The 12,923-nt window shown below is 43.3% G+C and overlaps 1 protein-coding gene and 1 non-coding gene across 2 annotated transcripts in view; both read left to right on the forward strand.

Moving 5' to 3' along the window:
- The window catches only part of CCDC3 (coiled-coil domain containing 3), a 118,002-nt gene that overhangs the window by 91,753 nt on the left and 13,326 nt on the right, over window positions 1–12,923 (forward strand). The gene's annotated exons all lie outside the window — the stretch shown is intronic.
- Window positions 7,492–7,639, forward strand: LOC139001267 (small nucleolar RNA SNORA57). Its single transcript, XR_011469932.1, has one exon. It is a non-coding gene; the product is annotated as a small nucleolar RNA SNORA57 (small nucleolar RNA).

Genomic DNA, 12,923 nt, shown 5'->3' on the forward strand with positions numbered 1-12,923 from the left:
TGAGGCCTGGAGGTGGGTGGTGGCCGCACAGGAGTGCGAATGTTCCGAGTGCCAGGGAACTGTGCACATAAAAATGGTTAAAACGGCTAATTTTGTGTTCAGCATATTTTACTGAAAAAATTATATTAAAAAAATTATATATAAAAAAATAAGGTCTGGCTTTTCCACTGGTCAGTGAAGTCTGTCAGTGGGCGGGTCTTCCTGGTGGTAAGTTCGTTCAATAAGGGACCCTGTTGAGGGAAATGGGCAGCCGGCTGCCCACCCTGGGCTGACCTCACAGCACACGTGTGCAGCCCTAGGCACAGGGTCACAGCACAGAGCGGCGCTGGCCATAGAGGACATGTAAAGTTTATGTGTCAGAAGGTCACGTTCTCAGGGACTAGAGTGGAAGTTGATGTCCATTAACTGAGTTTTTAAAAGCTGGCGCTGCCGTTCTTCCTCACTTAAGTTGCCGCCTTAATTCATTTTAAATTGAATATCCAGATGTTTGCAAGTGGGGTTATGGAAGAGGATGAGAAGGCAGTCATCTGGAATGGTGGTTGTAAGTTTTATTTTTTGGTAACTAAAACCTCTGTGTCTCCGATAAATAGTATCACCTGTGGCTTGCCTGGGGTTTTCTGAGCGTTGGAAGGCGGGTTCTGTGGGGAGCACGCCCTTTGCGTGCTGCCAGGGTCAGGGAGCGCTGCAAGGAAAAGTGGAGGCCGGGAAACCTTCACCTCAGCTCTGGTCTGCAAGTAAAATCCCCTCATCTGAAGTAGTCAGGAGTCCATCACAGAGCTTAAGAGCATGGGGGCACAACCTTTTAAGTAGATGGTCTGATTTCAAGTTCAAGCTCCATCACATACTACAGAGCAAGTTACTCCAGCTCTCTGAGCTTCATTTTTATAATCTTTGAAGTAGGGAAGGTAGTACAACCTACCACGTGGATTGTGTCAGAATTTAATAAGAAAATGTGTCCAAAGCACCTGCAGCGCCTGGCACATAGTAAATGCTCAGTTAATGGTAGTTGTGCTTTCTCAAATGCAAGAATATAGTGAAGATCAGGCCCCAAGTTTGAGCATCTTAGTGCCTTGGGTAAATGACTACTGCTATCCACAACCAGGAACCAGCTCTGATGCTCATGTCCCCAGCAATTAGCATGCTTAGAACTGATCTTGTGGGATGCTGGGTTGGGAAGCCTAGATTCTGCGTGTGCCTCGTCAAGCCCCCACTCTTCCCTGAGCTTGGCTTTTCTTACCTAAAATGGCCTCTGCAAGTACTTGTGACGCCTGCAGGGCCAGGACTTAGTCACAGCACATCTCCCTGGGGGCCCAGTGCCCGTGCTAATAACCCAGGCATCTGTGGGGGCTGACTGTGTGCTGAGCGCCTGCACAAGGAACCAAGTGGCCTGTGGCGCCAAGGCGCATGCAAGAGAAATGCAGTCCTTGAGCTGATAATCCCATCAAAGAGAACGGATCTTAAACTATTTACTAATTTCTACTTTCGTGAGAAAAACAGGTGTGAATATATTATCTGTACAAAAATGTAAGCATTACAGATAAAAACACAGCTTCCTTTTTACGCTCAGTCTCAGACCCTCACCAGAGACGACTATGCGACATTAAAGATGCTTCCTGACTCTGACCAAGGCTTTACATACTACATTACACCCTTAAAAATAAAGAGTTATAATAACAGTATATGATTATCTTGACCCCTATGCTGTACACCTGAAACTAATATAAAATAATATTGAATATAAACTGTAATGGAAAGAAAATAAAATAAAGAGAGAAAAAGAGAAACATGGATCTGAAAGAGACACATCGATTGGTTGCCTCCCACATGTGCCCCGACCAGGACTAGTGATCAAACCTGTAACCCAGATACGTGCCCTTGACCAGGAAGCAAACCCACGACCCTTCAGTGGGTGGGCCAATGCTCTAACCACTGCGCACAGCATCCAGGGCCAATTTATACTTCTTAATTCCTTCTCCTTTTTCATCCAGCCTCTCAATCCACTCCCCGCTGGCAAAACATAGTCTATCGCTGTACCTGGGAGTCTGTTTCTGTTTTGTTTGTTCATTTATGTGGTTCTTTAGATTCCACATATAAGTGAAATCATATGGCCTGTCTTTCTCTGCCTTATTCAGTCAGCATAATACCTTCTAGGCCCATCTGTGCCGTGTAGCCATTCCCTTCTGGAAGAACATGAAGGTCGTTTCCACTTTTTCAATCTTATAAGCAATTCTGCAGTGACCATCCTTGTTTGTCCCCACTAGGCACATCTGTGCATATTTTCCTAGATGGGTAATGAGAAGAGTGGAAAATACAACTTTTATAGGTTAAATGCAGAATGAAACATAAAATTTTATGGCTTTATTCCCTGACTATGAATAAGACAGAGATAGAACCAAGAGTGTATATAAGAAAAAGTAATGGGCAGGAAGACAGATCAGAAAAGTATGTACTTTAATCTATTTTTTAAATTGTCATTATCAAATAGTAGTCTATAGTTTTTGATCCATTCAAAATATGTGTAGAGCTGCATACTTTCCATACTATAATTTCAAGACTATTATAGAATCCTTCTGGATTTTAAAAATTTTGGCCAAAATTTTTTTGAGAAAGAGGAATATCCTATCACATGTTAAAACTAACGTAATAAAAGCCACATGGGTTTGGTATACTAACCCACAGCTAACCAGTATGAAGTAGGTCCAGTCAGACCTGAGTATAAGTCAGAAGCCTAAGGAGGAGGGTATATAACCTGTGGGAAAGGGAGGGTATCTAATAAAATGTGGAGGAGTACATTGATTTGCTATTTGGAAAAAAATTATATACTTATATCATGCCCTGTTGGAGTCACAAGGACTTGCAAAAAAGCCAAATAAGTTCTAGTAAATTAAAGAAATAAATATGAAAAATGAAACCTTAAATTAGTATACTTTTAGAAAACAATTTGGTAACATTCTTAGAAATGTTCACTAAATCTAATTATCTAATAATTTTACTTCCAAGTGTCAACCCTAAGGAAATAATCCTGATAAAGAAAAATGTGGTGTTTTATTTTCTTTAACACTATTTAAAAGAGTACAATGTTTAGAAATAGCCTGTGTGTCCAACAAAAGGTATCGCGAAGTAAATTAAAGAGTAATGTAGTTGCAGACATTAGAATAATGAAATCCTTGTTTTTTTATGAAATTGAAGCTTAAAAAAGCAAAATTGAAAATAGTGTGTTTATAACCAGGTTAAAACAGTCATGCCAGTAAAAAAGAAATGAAGGTTGTCTTTGAGTGGTGAAATGATAGGTGACTTTTTTTTCTATTTTTCAGTAGTCCAATTTTTAAAATAACTAGCAATATGATAGTTTTAGAATTCATTATTTGATTAACAGTGACTCTTTTGAGCACTTATTGTGGTAAGGCACTCTGTTAGGCAGTATAGCAGAGGAAAGGGAATTAACCATTAATAAGTAAACCTGATAATTTGCAGCTATTAGGGCCACAAGCAGAGTGCTGAGATAGTCATTAGGAGAGGCCCCCCACAGGAAGGTAGGGAGAGATAACTGAGAAGGTGACACAAGAAACAGAGGATGAGAATTAGCTTGCCATACAGCATCATGGAACAGCATCCCAGAAAGATGGAACAGCAAACTGCTGAAGAGGTTGCTAGGAATAACTTAGGTTATTTGTATAATGGAACAAGAATTAAGGCATATCTATAACTCACAGCTAATACCTATTTTTCATTTGCTACAGAGTCTGTTCAGAACCTTGCATTGGGTGGGAGGGAGGCGGGAGGAGGGATTCTGTAATCTAATATCTTCATATGTAAATTTTACCCTGACCATGTTATTGAAACTTTCAAGTTTGCCAGGACTTGTGCCAGATACCAAGCCAGAAAGGACAGTCTTTGAAAGTTGGCAGAAACATGTCACTTCAGTGCTTTAGTATCCGTTTGCCATTTGTTGTTTCAAAGTTTTTCAATAATATTTTTCCCTAATAAAATATTGAGAATTGATTCTGGACAGGAGGTTATTGACAGAGCCAAACCGTATGTAAGAATGACAGTTAATATTTAGTGGCTTTAAGGCTTACCAAGGGAATCTGTGCATATTCTGAACAATATTATCAGTATCTCTACTTTGTGAAAGAAGAAAAACAGCTGCCAAGCCAGAAGTATCAGAGCCAGGTTTGAAGTGAGGGCCTGCTAAACCCCTCCCCCAGCTCTTATTTTGAAATTAAATTTATTGGGGTGACATTAGTTAATAACATTGTATAAGTTCCAGGTGTGCAATTCTATAACACATAACCTGTATATCGCATTGTGTGCTCACCACCTAGAGCCTGTCTCCCATCCCTTTCCCCTCGTTAACCACCACAATATTGTCTGTTTCTATGAGTTTGTTTGTTCATTTGTTGTTTTCTGTTTTATATCCCACATATGACTGAAATCATATGGTTCTTGTCATTTTCCATCTGACTTATTTCACTTAGCATGATACTCTCAAGGTCCATCCGTGTTGTCGTAAATGGCAGTGTTTCATCTTTCTTATGGCTGCATAGCATTCCATTGTATGTATGTGCCACATCTTCTTTATTCATTCATCCATCGAAGGACACTTGGGTTGTTTCCATGTCTTGATTACTGTGAATAATGCTGCAATGAGCAGAGGGATACATATATCTTTATGAATGAGTGTTTTCAAAGATTTCAGGTAGGGACCCAGAAGAGGGTTTGCTGGGTCATATAGTAGTTCTAGTCTTAATTTTTTGAGGAACCTCCATAATGTTTTCCATAGAAGACGCACCAATTTGCATTCCCACCAGCAGTGTACAAGTGTTCCCTTTTCTCCACACCCTCGCCAACACTTGTTATTTCTTGTCTTATTGGTAATAGTCATTCGAACTCATGTAAGGTGGTACCTCATTGTGATTTTAATTTACATTTCTCTTATATCTAGTGAAGTTGACCATTTTTTCACATGTCTCTTTGCCATTTGTATGTCTTCTTGGGAGAAGTGTATGTTCAGGTCCTTTGCCCACTCTTAATTGGATTTTTTTTTATTGCTGTTGTTGAGTTGTATGAGTTCTTTGTATGTTTTAGATATTAGCCCGTTATCAGAGGTGGTATTTGCAAATATATTTTCCCATCCTATTGGTTGACTTTTTGTTTTGTTGATGCTTTCTTTTGCTGTGCAGCTTTTTAGTTTGATGTAGTCCAATTAATTTAATTTATTTTTTTGTTAATCCTCACCTGAGGATATTTTTCCATTGATTTTTAGAGAGAATGGAAGGGAAGGGGAGAGTAAGAGAGAAACATCAATGTGAGAGAAACTCATTGATTGGTTGCCTCCTGCACATGCCTCAACGGAGTTATGTGCCCTTGACCAGATTGAACCCAGGACTCTTCAGTCCATGAGCTGATGCTGTATCCCATGAGCCAAACTGGCTAGGGCCCCATTCATGTATTTTTGCTTTAACTTCCCTTGCTTTTGGGGTCAAGTTCATGAAAGCCCCCCTGAGGTCCACAAGTTCAGTGCCTATGTTTTCTTCTATGTATTTTTTTTAATTTCAGGTCTTATATTTAAGCCTTCAATCCATTTTGGGTTAATTTTTGTATATGGTGTCAAATAGTGTCATTTCATTCTTTTGCATATGCAGGGCCACCTGTCTTAATACAGTAGCAGAAAAGCCAGTATCTGGGTTTGAAAAATATCTCCTAAACAGACTTTCAGCTGAGTCAGGCCCTGGATGTGGCCGTGTGGACAAGTCATCAGTCCCTGCGAAGTAAACAGGAGCGCGCGCACAGCTCGTAAATCTCCATCACATTCCCCAGCAGGGCGGGTGGCAGAGCCCTTTGGGGTTTTCAGCCAGTGGTGACCATGCCAGGAAAACACACAACCATCAGGAGGAAAAGTGAAGCCAAGTCCTTAGCTGCCCTTTGCAGGAGAAGGGCTGGCGACTAAACCCCAAGTACTTGGAACCCATGACCATGAGAGGCCCCAGTGAAATGGACATCAGATCAGAAGGGGCTCAGGCCAACAGTGCTGGTGGAGAGAGAAGGGGTGGAGCAGGCCAACCTTGGCTCTGGGCCAGTTTTCCTATAGGCTTCCCCTCCTTTATGGATCCCAGTGGTCCATGGTCCAGCCTTCCCAGTCTCAGCAGCTTCACTATATGCACTGAGATCTGAGGGACAGCATTGAGATCACCTTGGGCAAGTTCAGAGCTCCACAGGGTAAAATGGAAGTTTTGACTTAGCTAATGACCTACTACTGTTCCCTGGAGCAACAGCAGTGACCTGAGGCATGGAGCTTAGAAAGCCAATCAGTGGCTCAGTGCACCTCTCTCAGCAGTGAACTTGGTCCCCATCCCCATGGGTAGCACATCTGTGAACTGCTGGGTTTAGAGGAGGAGGCTACATCATCAACCCTTTCATACTTCCTCTCTCATAGCTCAAGATTCCCTGGAGGCTGAGTACACACACATCAGAAGGCCAGTGGGCAGATCTTTACAGAACCCTGAGGTTCCAGTAAGCATGAACAGCACCCATCCCTCCGAAGGGAATTCCCGCATCAGCAAGTCTGTAGCGGGCCCATTTCCTGCCTGCTGTGTTCATGGGAGGGAACCCCAGCCCTGGCTGACTGGCCAGCTAGGGACTGAGATGCTCAAGGGAGCTTTGTGCAAACATTCAGAGGCCTTAGAGGTAGAAGATATCTTTCAGAGGCTGTGACTGAGGTTCAGAGAGGACCATGACTCAGTAAGCTCACTCACTCATCAGTGGGACTGGATGGAGGTGCCCCTCTACTGTGATGCCGATTCTCTGGGATCCTAACAAAATAAAACAGCTTCCTTCTTACTCTACCTGGCAGTCTTTTCTCCACTGCACCACGGAAAGTGCTGGGCACTGAATGAGAGCCCTAGGATCTGTGTTTCAGTATTTCCTTCCCTCAGTAGTAGGTCTAGAAAAGCACTGTGGGTTGGAATCAGTATTCTGTGGCCTAGTGCTTCCCAGTCTTCTACATCATAAACAACAGAAAATTATATTTGCAAAACTCCCTGGGTGAGATGTAGATTCACCCACAGAGGCTCAGAACTTAGACAGAAATGCTACAGAATAGGACAAGTCCAGTTCCTGTCAGTGAGGCCACATGCATACAATTGAGTAATAATAATATATATAGAGAGAGCAGTGGGATGCAATAAGAAAGTCATTCCTTTTGACAAGTGGTGATTAAAATATCTTCAAATTAACTTATTTAAAAAGTTACTAAACTCCTGTACTTAGGCCATTTTCAACTATAACAGTAAGATTTTTGTTATAGATATTGAAAAAATTCTTTGGGAAAAATTCAGCAGGCTGCCCATAGCTGAACGGATTGGCTGGGGGCTTGGGGCACCTCCAGGGCCAAGAGGATCAAAAATCTCTGCAGCCTGTAGTCAGTTCTTGTTGTCTGTTGGAGGGCTCTGCATGGTCAGATGAGATTTGGGGTAAAAACAGAGTAACAACCCTCCTTTTCTTGGCGGGGTTCGGGCGTGCGGTCCGGGTCCCTGTAATGTAGGAAGGCAGAGGGAGAGGGCTCCGGCCCCCTGGCGTCATGTTTTCGGTGCCGGCGGTTGCCAGTCCGCCGGTTCTATCCTTAAACGCTGGGACACGGGTAAAAACAAAACAAAACAAAGCAAAGCAAAACAAAACAAAACAAAAAAACACAGAGTAACAGAGGTTTACATAATCTAGGACCAATGTGCAGTGGCAGATATGTTAATGAGCATTACAGCAAAGGGAGACATAATATGCAGCATTTCTGAACTTTTTTTGACCAGAAGAACCCCTTTGTCCCCATGCAGGCATCTCAGAGATGAGCACTATGTAGACCCGCATTGGGCAATACTTTGTAGTTGATTTATCTGAAGATATAAATGTATTCCTCTGTAACTGAACTTAACCAACAACCTTTCTTTCCACGATGGTAGGAAGAGACCCAAGGCAGTGCAGTCTTTCCTGGTTTTAACAATGGTCAGTTCACAATTCATGCTTTGGTTGTCTAAGAATGGTCCCCTTCCTCCCTCCTTTCTGCAGCCTCTGAAATGTGATCCCATCTCCTAACTTTACCTACATTTTCTGTAACCTGGCGTCACCCCTCTAAAATTCACTGTCTTTTCTCATCTCCATCATGACCTGCAACCTTTGTGGGATTTGGTACAGGGCTATACAAACTAATCCAGTCAGGGGTGTAGGGAGACTATAGAAAATAAAAGCACTAGTTTTAGTGATATTGAAAGCCAGTTTCTGATCTACCCAGAACAAGTAGTCAAAACCAATTTTCTTCTTGGGAAACAGGACTTCACAAGGATCATGGGGAACCTAGCACCCACTTTCCAATGGTAGCTCCTGCTTCTCCATTTGTTGCCCATTTAAAAGTCATTGAAACTTATTTCTGTTTCAACCTGCATCCTTTCTCCATTAATTAAATGCTTACTGCGTGTTAGGTGTTGGATGAAAAGATGAAAAGATAGAGCCCTTGTAAAGATAGGCTTATGGTCTAAGAGAAAGTGAGACTTGCTAATGAGCACGATGCAATAAATTTGACAGAGGAATCAGGGGATAGTTAACATGACCCTGCCTGGAGGAATCAGGAAAGGCTTCAAAGAGGACGTGACCCTTGAACTGAGACTTAGAAGATAAATAGAATTTCATGAGTTAGATTAAAGTGTGAGGATTGTGGGTTGGTAGAGATTTTCTAAGCAGGACCTAACTACACATGCAAAGGTGCAGCCAGTTGAGAGAGTCAGGGAGTAGCAATTTGATCAGGAAAGCTCAAACTCAGAATGAATAATCTATAATAATAAAAGGGTAGTATGCTAATTAGACCGGATGTCATTCCAGACGTCCTTCCTGATGAAGCCAGGGCTGGAGGGAAGCCAGCCCGGGTCCCGGGTGCCCGCTGGTGGCAGCTGGAGGAGGAAAGCCTGGGTCCCAGGTGCTGGCAGCCAGGGGAAGGAAGGCCTACTCTTGCATGAATTTTTGGGCATCAGGCCTCTAGTAATATAATAAAAGCTCCATTTATTGTTCACTCTATGCCAAGGCTAGGTCAAACGTGCTTCCTATAGCATCTGACGTAATCTCCAAAGGAAATCTGGGCAGAGGCATTATCATCCCTGTTGTGTAAATGAGGAGACTGAGCTAAGGCAGCTTCACTGACTTATGCAGGGCCCCACCGGCAGATAATGGGGGAGCCAGAAAGGGTCGTATTGCCTGATTCTGAACAGTTTTGCCCATGTTCCAACCCCAGATGCTAGATAGCCTCCTGCTTGCTGGGGCCAAGTGGTGGGAGGGGCGCTCTGGGGTCAGTGCTGAGGAGAAGAGGGAGGGAGAGCCCTCCCACCACAGCTCCCTCCTGAATTCCTGCTTGACCCCAGTCCCCGCTCTCCTGTTCTCACTCCCCTCACCTTCTAGCCACAGTCTATCTGGGCACTCTCTTCCCCTTCTGCTGGGCTCCTGGCACAGGGAGACAACTCTAGCTTTTGGGTGGAGCAGAGAACCAGCTACCAAATCAAATACAGTCGCAGGTTTCTCCAGAGTCCTCAGGAGAACTGCCTTGCTGTCACTTCTGTGGTTTGGAAGCTTTTTCAGTAGCTCTGGGTGCCATCCAGCCCGGTGGGGCTGAATCCGTCAGGAAACCATTGTGCACTACTTGAACCTGCTGCCACCTCCTCACACATCTGTCTCAGGGCTGAAGACAATGGTGTGGAGCATTTGGGCTGAGGCCTGGGAGCTTTCCACCAACCCCCGAATACCCGAATCACACGGAGAATGAAGGAATGTTGGTGTCTGCCCTCGGCCGGGTCAGAAAACAGCACAATGTAAACTTTACAGAACTGACAGAATGCAAGTCTAGGTCACCGATCCCCTGATGTTCACATTAATCCCTGATCTTCGTGGGCCGTGCACATTTGTAGGTTCTAGAAAGCTTATCTGTCCAGTTGCTGGGGAAGCATTTTAGAAACGGTTGCTAGTCATTTTGGAAAGAGCTGTTTTGTTCATCTCTATCTGGAGGCTTGAAATTGGCAGCAGTCTGTTGAGATGGAGTCAAAAGGATCCTTGCTGACAGGGATTGTTGAGAACTTGAGCTAAGACCTGGCAACCGAAAGCAGTAAGCACACATCAGTGTTTTCAGAGTGGAGTGAGAGAGGTGAGGTGAGCGCTGAGGGTCCTGGGAGCCTCTGCTGCCAGGTGTTTCCCTGTACCTTTACCCTCCTTTCATTCTTTGGCTCTTTCCCTTCAAATTCATCCAGTTGTTGCCTTGGCATCTAAACTTGCTTTAAGCCCCTCCCAAGGTTAGGGTTTAGGATTTTTTCCCCCTGTAAAGTGCCAGGTAGTAAACATTTTAGGCTTTTTGAACCAGACTGTGTTGCAAGTACTCAACTCTGCCATGTGGCATGGGAGTAGCCATGACAGCATATAAACAAATGAACGTGGCTGTGTTCCAATTAAACTTCATTTGTAAAAGCAAGTGTTGGACTGCATTTTGCCATGGTTGACTAACCCCTGCTCTTGATTTTGATTCTCTCCTTTTTCCTCCCTTCTCTTTTTTGAATACCAATAATGGGAACAAGTGTTTAAAAAGGCAAGCTGTTTTGTCTATGCTGTTGCTTTTGGACTCCCTTCCACTCATTTTTAACATTTCAGAAAGTGCACTTTGTCTTGCCTTTATAGGTGGTGATTTAAGTTGAAAGCATTGGTGAAGGCAATAATCCTTTTGAGCATTTAGCAGGTTTGCTTTGTGAAATAGTAATTGTTACTATACTTTCTGTTTAGCTGGGTATGGAGATTACCAGTATATTGCAGAATAATTCAGGAAAACTTTCTGCAACACACAATGCCAGGCAAGGAATAATAAATGCTTCTTGGTGGAATGAATGAACATATGGAAGCTGAAAATGTTAGAAATGATTTCTTTACAAATCATTAGAGACAACTGTATATGGTCCCTTTACCTTTCATGATGTTGATTGTGCATGTTTCCTGGGCAGACCAGAGAACACACAGGAAACTTTTAGGTAAAGGTACAGGTGAGACACCCTCCACGGGTTTGTCCTGTCATAGGAGACAGGCATCCCGCCCCCCCCCCCCCCCAAATGGTCACACTAAGATCACTCATCCTCACTGATGCAAAAACGCCCATCTCAGCACCCTTCCCATTGGCTCGTGGCCATAAAGAGAGAGGACGATTAACAACTGGGATCTAGTCTTGCAGTTCATGGCGGTGGAGCTCAGCCACCTGACTCAGCCTCCCAGCTTCCAATTCAGTGCTCAAGGGAAGTGTACAAATGAAGTCTAGGAAACAGCCATGTGAAATGCCAAAGGGAACACGATAGAACAGAAAATCCAATGATGGCACCAATGATGGTTCTAATTTTGCTTAAAATATTATCTCTGCTCCTAAAAAACAATCCCAGGAAGAATATATTAAAATGTCAACAGTACCTCTCTGTGATAGAATTAGGTAACTTGAATTGTTTTTTTTTTTGTCTCATAATTAAAACAATTTTTTACAGTGAATATGTGTTGCTTATATAGTTTCAAAAGGTGTTATTTAAAAATATCAGGTGTGGGTATCCCAGTCTACCTTTTTTCTTACTGAGAATAAAAGAAGAGGCTCCCCTATGACAACCTTCTCACCCTGCTGCAGCAAGCACTCTGTAGGGCTCGGACAGGGGCTTTCCAGGGAAAAGCAGACTGTCACAGGTGAATGCTGGGGGTGCTCAGACATCTGACAGGTGTGTGCTTCTCCTCCTTAGCCAATCGGCACTGGTGTGACTCAGGCCCGAGGAAGGGCTGTACATTAGGAGTCTGTTGCTTCGGGCCCCCTGATGGGATCATTTGTTTCTCTTGGGTTCCTCTTCAAAGGAAACGTGGCAGTACCTGTTTCAGCTTGGCCTGGCCTTTCCCCTCCTCTCCTCAGCTTATTAAAAGGTACAGCAAAGCTAAATAAGCAAATAATGTCTTAACCATATATATAATAAGTTTTCTAAAGAGATTGATGCCATTTGGAATGTATTCCACAGAAAGCACAGTTTCTTGAGAAACACACCTATTTGAAAGTACAGCTCTTGTGTGGAAATTCCTGCTTTCTTGATGAAAAAGAATTTTATTTTGAGGCAATGGTCAGGATTCAGGGGGCCCTCCTTGAGATACTGTTGGCAGTGGCTTCATCCTATTATGGGTTACCCTCTATTCCTAGGGCCTAGGGCAGCTGTGGGCAAACTATGGCCTGCAGGCTGGATCCGGCCCGTTTGAAATGAATAAAACTAAAAAAAAAAAAAAAAAAAAGACCGTACCCTTTTATGTAATGATGTTTACTTTGAATTTATATTAGTTCACACAAACACTCCATCCATGCTTTTGTTCCGGCCCCTCTGGTCCAGTTTAAGAACCCATTGTGGCCCTCGAGTCAAAAAGTTTGCCCACCCCTGGCCTAGGGTCTCCCTGCTTGTGACAGCCCACTTTTCTGCGGAGATGAATACCGCGGGCTCACTTAAGGGTACTTGGTCACTGGACAAGTTACTAAGAGTCCTTCTGTGTCTTTCTGCTGCTATTCAAACTTTACCCCTATCAAAGAGAGGCTGTGGGGATTGAGAATGACATATTTCACTCAGATCTTTAGTTGTCTAATCCAACTTAAGTTAATAACTACACTCTCCTCACTCCCGCAACCCCCAACCCACACAATACACACTTCCAAGTTGACCCTTCAACAACATGGGTTTGAACTACACAGGCCCACTTATGTGCATATTTTTTAAAAAGAACTACCTGTACTATTTTCAGTCTGTGTGTGGGAAACTGGATGTGAAGGGCCCACTGTGTGTATTGTTCAACATCATTTTATACAGGGGACTTGGCACCCCTGGATTTTGGTATCTGACAGGGGTCCTGGA

The sequence above is a fragment of the Myotis yumanensis genome, unplaced genomic scaffold (assembly GCF_028538775.1).
Source record: "Myotis yumanensis isolate MYYU_CA2020_CCGP unplaced genomic scaffold, mMyoYum1.0.hap1 SCAF_1, whole genome shotgun sequence".
In the NCBI taxonomy this organism is placed as follows: Eukaryota; Metazoa; Chordata; class Mammalia; order Chiroptera; family Vespertilionidae; genus Myotis; species Myotis yumanensis.